Source organism: Canis lupus, chromosome 9 (assembly GCF_048164855.1).
Source record: "Canis lupus baileyi chromosome 9, mCanLup2.hap1, whole genome shotgun sequence".
Lineage (NCBI taxonomy): Eukaryota > Metazoa > Chordata > Mammalia > Carnivora > Canidae > Canis > Canis lupus.
The window spans coordinates 8,366,032-8,376,306 of record NC_132846.1 but is presented as its reverse complement, the minus strand read 5'-3'; the positions used below and the strand labels follow the sequence as shown (position 1 = coordinate 8,376,306).

The following is a 10,275-nucleotide window of genomic DNA, read 5'->3' as shown; positions in this document are numbered from 1 at the left end:
TAATTCAAATTACTTATTTTTATCAAATACTTATCTCTTATAAAGTAACACAAAAATAGCAAAAGAAGCATCTCTAAAATTATAATTGCTCTAGGGAACATTCCCGAAAAAATATCTCAGTAATAAGAAAAGGCTAAAAAAATATGTATTTATTCCAAGAATAATTGAAATTTAATGTGGATAAAAATATAGCACAAGTTTCTTTAATTTCTTACCTTTTTAAGTTTCTTTTATAAATCTATTCCAATTGTATCTAGAAAACACCAAATGGAAGAATTATTATCACAGAATTAAATATTTCAAAATCACCAGCGGCTGTCCCAAAAATTAAATAGTAATTGTTCTAGAGCTATTTAAAATTTGTTTAGATCTACCTTATTATTTTTTTGTAAATTTCATCACCTATTATTTATCCCTATGTGGAAGTCAGCCAGAGGTATGATTCTGAGATCTCACCATTATTGCTCTATAATCTCAAAGCAGTTGGTGGAACTTATATCAGGGAATTGATAAACCTCACTATTGGTCTACTTATTGAACAAACAACTGAACACTGTTTTAGATGTGGCACCAAGGGATTTACAGGATGTAGATAAGATATAGTCACTACTTTTAGGGGGAAAAAAACTAACAGAAATTCCATGAAAGAATAATCTTAAGAGACTACTTATGGGTACTTATCCTAGTGATGCTTCTTGATTAAGCTCTATTACTTACCAAATGACTTGTATTGCAAAGTAATTTCCTTCTGACACTGTCTTTCCAATAATTTTGCGATCAAGGAGATAATGGATATAAACATATATGAAAATGGAATGAAATTCAAATTTTCACAGTGCTTTCAGAAATATTCTAAATATTTTATGCCCAAAGAGAAACTTTGCCAAACTATTTCTTCATCAGCCAAACTGTTATGACGTATTTCTGGGAAGCATGTATCTGTGACCTATAACTAAGAACCCAAGGTGAAGAACACTTACTGAAAATCCTCATGGATCCCTGAAAGCTAATGCCACTAAGAACTATGATTATCTGGAGGCGGGGCAAGAGAGCAGAAGAGGAGGGTCCCCAAGTCACCTGTCCCCACCAAATTACCTAGATAACCTTCAAATCATCCTGAAAATCTACAAATTCGGCCTGAGATTTAATTTTTTAATTTTTATTTATTTATGACAGTCACACACAGAGAGAGAGGCAGAGATATAGGCAGAGGGAGAAGCAGGCTCCATGTACCGGGAGCCCGACCTGGGACTCAATCCCGGGTCTCCAGGATCGTGCCCTCGGCCAAAGGCAGGTGCCAAACCGCTGCGCCACCCAGGGATCCCCGGCCTGAGATTTAAAGAGAGACCAGCTGGAACGCTACAGTGAGAAGAGTTCCCGCTTCTATCAGGTAGGAAGACGGGGAAAAAGAAATAAAGAAACAAAAGGCCTCCAAGGGGGAGGGGCCCGCGAGGAGCCGGGCTGAGGCCGGGGCGAGTGTCCCCAGGACAGGAGAGCCCCGTCCCGGAGAAGCAGGAGCTGCACCAACCTTCCCGGGCGGAAAGGGGCTCGCAGGGAGTTGGAGCAGGACCCAGGAGGGCGGGGATGCCCTCGGGCTCCCGGGGACAGTAACAGACACCTGCGCCCCGGGAGATGCGCCGAGCTCCCTAAGGGCTGCAGCGCGCACGGCGGGACCCGGAGCAGCTCGGAGGGGGGCTCGGGGGCGGCTCCGCGGAGGGGGCTGCGGGACGGGAGCGGCTCGGCGGGGCTCGGGGGCGGCTCCGCGGAGGGGGTGCGGGGCGGGAGCAGCTCGGGGGGGCTCGGGGGCGGCTCCGCGGAGGGGGCTGCGGGGCGGGAGCAGCTCAGGAGGCTCGGGGGGCGGCTCCGCGGAGGGGGCTGCGGGGCGGGAGCCGAATCCAACAGCGCAGGCCTCGGAGCACACGGCGCCAGGACACAGCCCAGGATCCGGCCTCCCCCCCGGACAGGCAGAGGCCGGGAGGGCCCAGGACAGCGAGGACGCTCCTGCCCCAGCTGAGCAGAGCAGCGGCCCCGCCCCGGAGCCTCCAGGCCCTGCAGACCGAGAGCTCCGGAGCTACTGCGGGGGCTGACTCCAGGGCTGCAGAGCTGGCCCCGCCACTGCGGTTGTTCCTCCTGGGGCCTCACGGGGTAAACAACCCCCACTGAGCCCTGCACCAGGCAGGGGCAGAGCAGCTCCCCCAAGTGCTCACACCTGAGAATCAACACAGCTGGCCCCTCCCCCAGAAGACCAGCTAGACGGACAGGGGAAAAACAAATTATTGACCAAGCAGCCCTGGAAACTTCCAGGGGAAGTCGAGGGATTTACAGTATACAGAATCAGAGGATACTCCCCCTTGTTTTTTGTTCTTTGATTTCTGTTTGCTTCCCCCCCCTTTTTTCTTCTCTTTTCTTTTTCTTTTCTTTTTTATTTCTTTTTCTTTTCTTCTTTCTCTTCTCTCTTTTTCTCCTTTTCCCAATACAACTTGTTTTTGGCCACTCTGCACTGAACAAAATGACTAGAAGGAAAACCTCACCTCAAAAGAAAGAATCAGAAACAGTCCTCTTTCCCACAGAATTACAAAATTTGGATTGCAATTCAATGTCAGAAAACCAATTCAGAAGCACTATTATACAGCTACTGGTGGCTCTAGAAAAAAGCATAAAGGAATCAAGAGACTTCATGACTGCAGAATTTAGATCTAATCAGGCAGAAATTAAAAATCAATTAAATGAGATGCAATCCAAACCGGAGGTCCTAACGACGAGGGTTAACGAGGTAGAAGAAGGAGTGAGTGACATAGAAGTCAAGTTGATGACAAAGAGGGAAACTGAGGGAATAAGTGAAAAACAATTAAAGATCATGAGGATAGATTAAGGGAATTAAATGACAGCTTCAGAAAGAAAAATCTATGTTTTTTTTTTTAATTTTTATTTATTTATGATAGTCACACAGAGAGAGAGAGAGAGGCAGAGACACAGGCAGAGGGAGAAGCAGGCTCCATGCACCGGGAGCCCGACGTGGGATTCGATCCCGGGTCTCCAGGATCGCGCCCTGGGCCAAAGGCAGGCGCTAAACCGCAGCGCCACCCAGGGATCCCGAAAAATCTATGTTTACTTGGGGTTCCTGAGGGCACCAAAAGGGACAGAAGTCCAGAATATGTGTTTGAACAAATCATAGCTAAAAACTTTCCTAAACTGGGAAGGGAAACAGGCATTCAGATACAGGTAATAGAGAGATCCCCCCCCCCTAAAATCAATAAAAACTGTTCAACACCTCGACATTTAATAGTGAAGCTTGCAAACTCCAAAGATAAAGAGAAGATCCTTAAAGCAACAAGAGACAAGAAATCTCTGACTTTTATGGGGAGAAGTATTAGGGTAACAGCAGAACTCTCCACAGAGACCTGGCAGGCCAGAAAGGGCTGGCAGGATATATTCAGGGTCCTAAATGAGAAGAACATGCAGCCAAGAATACTTTATCCAGCAAGGCTCTCATTCAGAATAGAAGGAGAGATAAAGAGCTTCCAAGATAGACAGGAACTGAAAGAATATGTGACCACCAAGCCAGCTCTGCAAGAAATTTTAAGTGGGAATCTGTAAAATAAAGAGGAAGTCCAATGGAGCAATCCACAAAAACAGGGACTGAATAGGTATCATGATGACACTAAACTCATATCTTTCAATAGTAACTTTGAATGTGAATGGGCTTAATGACCCCATCAAAAGTCGCAGGGTTACAGGCTGTATAAAAAAGCAAGACCCATCTATTTGCTGTCTACAAGAGACTCATTTTAGACATAAGGACACCTACAGCCTGAAAATAAAAGGTTGGAGAACCATGTACTGTTCAAATGGTCCTCAAAAGAAAGCAGGGGTAGCCATCCTTATATCAGATAAACTAAAGTTTATCCTGAAGACTGTGGTGAGAGATGAAGGACACTATATCATACTTAAAGGATCTATCCAAGAAGAGGACTTAACAATCATCAATATATATGCCCCAAATGTGGGAGCTGCCAAATATATCAATTATCAATCAGATATATCAATCAATTAATAACCAAAGTTAAGACATACTTACATAATAATACACTTATACTTGGTAACTTCACTGTAGCGCTTTCTACAATCGATAGGTTTTCTAAGCACAACATCTCCAAAGAAACAAGAGCTTTAAATAATACACTGGACCAGATGGATTTCACAGATATCTACAGAACTTTACATCCCAACGCAACTGAATATACATTCATTGCAACTTAATACACATTCTTCTCAAATGCACATGGAACTTTCTCCAGAAGAGACCACATACTGGGTCACAAATGAGGTCTTCACTGATACCAAAGATTGGGATCATCTCCTGCATATTCTCAGACCATAATGCTTTGAAATTACAACTAAATCACAAGAAGAAGTTTGGAAGGATTTCAAATACGTGGAGGTTAAGGACCATCCTGCTAAAAGATGAAAGGGTCAACCAGGAAAGTAAGGAAGAATTAAAAAGATTCATGGAAACTAATGATAATGAAGATACAACCATTCAAAAGGTTTGGGATACAGCAAAAGCAGTCCGGAGGGGGAAATACATCACAATACAAGTAGCCATTCAAAAACTGGAAAGAACTCAAATACAAAAGCTAACCTTGCACCTAAAGGAGCTGGAGAATAAAACAGCAAATAGATCCTACACCCAGCAGAAGAAGAGAGTTAATAAAGATTCAAGCAGAACTCAACGAAATAGAGACCAGAAGAACTGTGGAACAGATCAACAAAATCAGGAGGTGGTTCTTTGAAAGAATTAATAAGAAAGATAAACCATTAGCCATCCTTATTAAAAAGAAGAGAGAGAAGACTCAAATTAATAAAATCATGAATGAGAAAGGAGAGATCACTAACAACACCAAGGAAATACAAATGATTTTAAAATATATTATGAACAACTATTCGCCAATAAATTAGTCAATCTAGAAGAAATGGATGCATTTCTGGAAAACCACAAACTACCAAAACCGGAACTGGAAGAAATAGAAAACCTGAATAGGCCAATAACCAGGGAGGAAATTGAAGCAGTCATCAAATACCTCCCAAGACACAAAAGTCCAGGGCCAGATGGCTTCCCTGGGGAATTCTATAAAACGTTTAAAGAAGAAACCATACCTATTCTATTAAAGCTGTTCGGAAAGATAGAAAGAGATGGAGTAGTTCCAACCTCTTCTATGAGGCCTGAATCATCTTAATTCCAAAACCAGACAAAGACCCCACCAAAAAGGAGAATTACAGACCAATATCCCTGATGAACATGGATGCAAAACTTCTCAACAAGATACTTGCCAATAGGATATAACAATACATTGAGAAGATTATTCATCATGACCAAGTAGGATTTATCCCTGGGATGCAAGGCTGGTTCACCACTCATAAAACAATCAATGTGATTCATCTTATCAGCAAGAGAAAAAACAAGAACCATATGATCCTCTCAATAGATGCAGAGAAAGCATTTGACAAAATACAGCATCCATTTCTGATCAAAACACTTCAGTTGGGATCCCTGGGTGGCGCAGCGGTTTGGCGCCTGCCTTTGGCCCAGGGCGTGATCCTGGAGACCCGGGATCGAATCCCACGTCGGGCTCCCGGTGCATGGAGCCTGCTTCTCCCTCTGCCTGTGTCTCTGCCTCTCTCTCTCTGTATGACTATCATAAATAAATAAAAATTAAAAAAAAAACAAAAACTCTTCAGTGTAGGGATAGAGGGAACATTCCTCAACATCTTAAAAGCCATCTACGAAAAGCCCACAGTAAATATCATTCTCAATGGGGAAGCACCGGGAGCCTTTCCCCTAAGATCAGGAACAAGACAGGGATGTCCACTCTCACCACTGCTATTCAACATAGTACTGGCAGTCCTAGCCTCAGCAATCAGACAACAAAAAGAAATAAAAGGCATTCAAATTGGCAAAGAAGTAGTCATACTCTCCCTCTTTGCAGATGACATGATACTCTACATAGAAAACCCAAAAGAATCCACCCCAAGATTGCTAGAACTCATACAGCAATTCAGTAGCGTGGCAGGATACAAAATCAATGCCCAGAAGTCAGTGGCATTTCTATACACTAACAATGAGACTGAAGAAAGAGAAATTAAGGAGTCAATCCCATTTACAATTGCACCCAAAAGCATAAGATACCTAGGAATAAACCTAACCAAAGAGGTAAGGGATCTATACCCTAAAAACTACAGAACACTTCTGAAAGAAATTGAGGAAGACACAAAGAGATGGAAAAATATTCCATGCTCATGGATTGGCAGAATTAATATTGTGAAAATATCACTGTTACCCAGGGAAATTTACATGTTCAATGCAATCCCTATCAAAATACCATGGACTTTCTTCAGAGAGTTAGAACAAATTATTTTAAGATTTGTGTGGAATCAGAAAAGACCCCGAACAGCCAGGGGAATTTTAAAAAAGAAAACCATAGCTGGGGGCATCAAAATGCCAGATTTCAGGTTGTACTACAAAGCTGTGGTCATCAAGACAGTGTGGTACTGGCACAAAAACAGACACATAGATCAATGGAACAGAATAGAGAATCCAAAAGTGGACCCTCAACTTTATGGTCAACTAATATTCGACAAAGCAGTAAAGACTATCCACTGGAAAAAAGACGGTCTCTTCAATAAATGGTGCTGGGAAAAATGGACATCCAAGCGCAGAAGAATATAACTAGACCACTCTCTTTCACCATACACAAAGATAAACTCAAAATGGATGAAAGATCTAAATGTGAGACAAGAGTCCATCAAAATCCTAGAGGAGAACACAGGCAACACTCTTTTTGAACTCAGCCACAGTAACTTCTTGCAAGATACATCCACGAAGGCAAAAGAAACAAAAGCAAAAATGAACTATTGGGACTTCATCAAGATAAGAAGCTTTTGCACAGCAAAGGATACAGTCAACAAAACTAATAGACAACCTACAGAATGGGAGAAGATATTTGCAAATGACATATCAGATAAAGGGCTAGTTTCCAAGATCTATAAAGAACTTATTAAACTTATTAAACTCAACAGCAAAACTCAATCATGAAATGGGCAAAAGACATGAAGAGAAATCTCACAGAGGAAGACATAGACACGGCCAACACGCACGTGAGAAAATGCTCCGCATCACTCGCCATCAGGGAAATACAAATCAAAACCACAATGAGATCCCACCTCACACCAGTGAGAATGGGGAAAATTAACAAGGCAGGAAACCACAGATGTTGGAGAGGATGTGGAGAAAGGGGAACCCTCCTGCACTGTTGGTGGGAATGTGAACTGGTGCAGCCACTCTGGAAAACTGTGCGGAGGTTCCTCAAAGAGTTAAAAATAGACCTGCCCTAAGACCCAGCAATTGCAACGCTGGGGATTTACCCCAAAGATACAGATGCAATGAAGCGCCGGGACTCCTGCACCCCGATGTTTCTAGCGGCAATGGCCACAATAGCCAAACTGTGGAAGGAGCCTCGGTGTCCATCGAAAGATGAATGGATCAAGAAGATGTGGTTTGGGATCCCCGGGTGGCGCAGCGGTTTAGTGCCTGCCTTTGGCCCAGGGCGCGATCCTGGAGACCCAGGATCGAATCCGCGTCGGGCTCCCGGTGCATGGAGCCTGTTTCTCCCTCTGCCTGTGTCTCTGCCTCTCTCTCTCTCTCTCTCTCTTTCTGTGACTATCATAAATAAAAAAAAAAAAAAAAAAAAAAAAAAAAAAAAAAAAAAGATGTGGTTTATGTATACAATGGAATATTCCTCAGCCATTAGAAACGACAAATACCCACCATTTGCTTCGATGTGGATGGAACTGGAGGGTATTATGCTCAGTGAAGTAAGTCAATCGGAGAAGGACAAACATTATATGGTCTCATTCATTTGGGGAATATAAATAATAGTGAAAGGGAATAAAGGGGAAAGGAGAAAAAATGAGTGTGAAATATCAGAAAGGGAGACAGAATATGAGAGACTCCTAACTCTGGGAAACGAACTAGGGGTGATGGAAGGGGAGGTGAGCGGGAGGTGGGAGTGACTGGGTGACGGGCACTGAGGGGGGCCCTTGATGGGATGAGCACTGGGTGTTATTGTATATGTTGGCAAATTGAACACCAATAAAAAATAAATTTATAGAAAGAAAAAAAGAACTATGTTTATCTAACACTACTCCATCTTCATGGCTAACTTGGGCATAGATACAAATTAGAGAACTTTTTATACACTTAAGCAGGTATGCTATATGCAGATTTATTTTGGAGTCGGGGTGTGTGTGTGGTTTGTATATGTGCATGCAAACACACACGTGTGTTAAAGAGGTAATGTCTGCTTTCAATTTCTGATGTTTTTGGACTATCCTTTGGTTCATTTCTTTGAAGACTGCCCCTCCTAATTACTGTATTATCATCACACATATACTCCTTCCAAATCTTAACAGTAGGCCCTAAATTTGGATGCACTCATCCATAGTACGGAAAGAAATTTGTTAGTATTCTGGTGAATTCTATTCCATAAAATTCTGCACAGATCTTTAAAAATGAAGGCAAATGTATGTATATACACACACATTCACACAAATACAGGAAAATGTGGGCCATGATGAAATGGATTTTAGTTCTGTTATTCAATCATTTAATCTGCTCAGAATCTAAGAAGCTGTAAGTGTAGCTTGTCTGGGTAACCTTGATCAAGTCCCTGAAGTTCCCTGAATCTGTACTTCCTTATCTTTTAAATAGGAATGCTAAGGTCTTACCAATTATCACTTATTTTAAAAATGAAGTGCTAAGGTGGCTGGCACTCTATAAGCCTGTAATAGGACACCATTTTAAACTCATCATTAACATGTGTCCTTAGGGTATGTAGCTCAGAAACTAGCAGTCCTTAATTGGACTTTATTAGACTTAAGGGAATCCAAGGCTCTCTCCACGGTGAGAGCAGCTCAAGTGCAAGCCATGGAGTCAGACTAGTCATGGAGAATGTCAGGAGGAGGACAAAGTAACATTCTCAGGGCTCTAGGAATAGAAGTGATTATCTTTCTTGTTTTGATATTATCAACATGCTTTCACAATCCCACTGGCCAGAATCACATAATCAGCAATTACTTAGGTGACCTAGAAGAACTTTCTGAGCTTGTAAAATAAATTTGTAAAGTTTACACACATACACAAAACAAAACCTCACCAACTGATTAAGGTCCAGACAGTAAAATGATCCTGCTTTTGGGTGAATGAGCAAATGTAAACAATATTCCGAGACTGATACTTAAATCATAAAGTTACAGGTAAATTCAACATTTGTTTATAGAGCTTTTTTGCAAGCATATAGAAATATAGAAAAATAAATTTATTGGGTATAAATTTTGTGCCATATACTACAGGACTGAATGTAGAAGAGACTCTCATCAAGAAAGATAAAACAGTCAATTTCAAAGAACCTTTACATTTAAAAAGAAATATTATCAGGGCAAGGTAAGAAATGGATAGGACATAATAATTGAACAAAAACAGTCTTTTATTAAATATATGTGGTTACAACTTAAATAGGTGATTTTCTACCTTCAGATTTATCTATAAGTTGTTAGTTTATAGAGTCTCATAAATACAAATATTTTCGAATATAATCTAAGACAAAGAAGAATTGTTAATGTCGTCATTTACCAGAACTCCCAATTACAGACCTCTACCCCTTTGCCTACTTTAAAACATTGCCTTTGGGTATCTTTGAGGCTGCTCATGTTTACCAATATTTTGTTTCCTCTTCTTTCTGAGCATACTGACCTTCCCCAGCTCCCATGTATGTGGTTATGTTATTTGAACCTTCTGATTAATTTCCTGCTTTCTGATATTCTGATTATCTGGTGGAATAGAAGTTGAAATGATTTATGCCAAGGGATGCCTGGCCATTGACTTTTCCATACAACACCGGATGTTATTTCTTTTTATCCATCTATGCATCAGGAAGGAAAAGACTTTAAGGCCTGAAGTTTTAAGAAATCACATGACATAGAAACCTGGATTCCTGAGTCACTATGTAGGGTAGAACTGCTCAGGAGAAACACCAGACCAGGAACATTATACTTTAGGTCTGTAAAAGTAAGTTTTACTTAAGAGATTTTTATAATTATTATAGGAGTTAGTCTATTCTGAATAATGTTAATATTATGTCAAAACAATTCATAATTCTAGCTTCCCAAAGATTGATGGGAGTGGGGAGTGGTCATTCTGTAATCTACTTAAACTATATA

The 10,275-nt window shown here is 41.3% G+C and overlaps 1 long non-coding RNA gene across 1 annotated transcript in view; it reads right to left on the bottom strand.

The window, feature by feature from the left end:
- Positions 1-215: 215 nt before the first annotated feature.
- LOC140639353 (uncharacterized) overlaps positions 216-10,275 on the bottom strand; it is a 43,041-nt gene continuing 32,981 nt past the window's right edge. Inside the window, exon 3 of the long non-coding RNA XR_012036094.1 lies at positions 216-253. This is a non-coding gene — a long non-coding RNA (uncharacterized lncRNA). The remainder of the gene's footprint in view (positions 254-10,275) is intronic.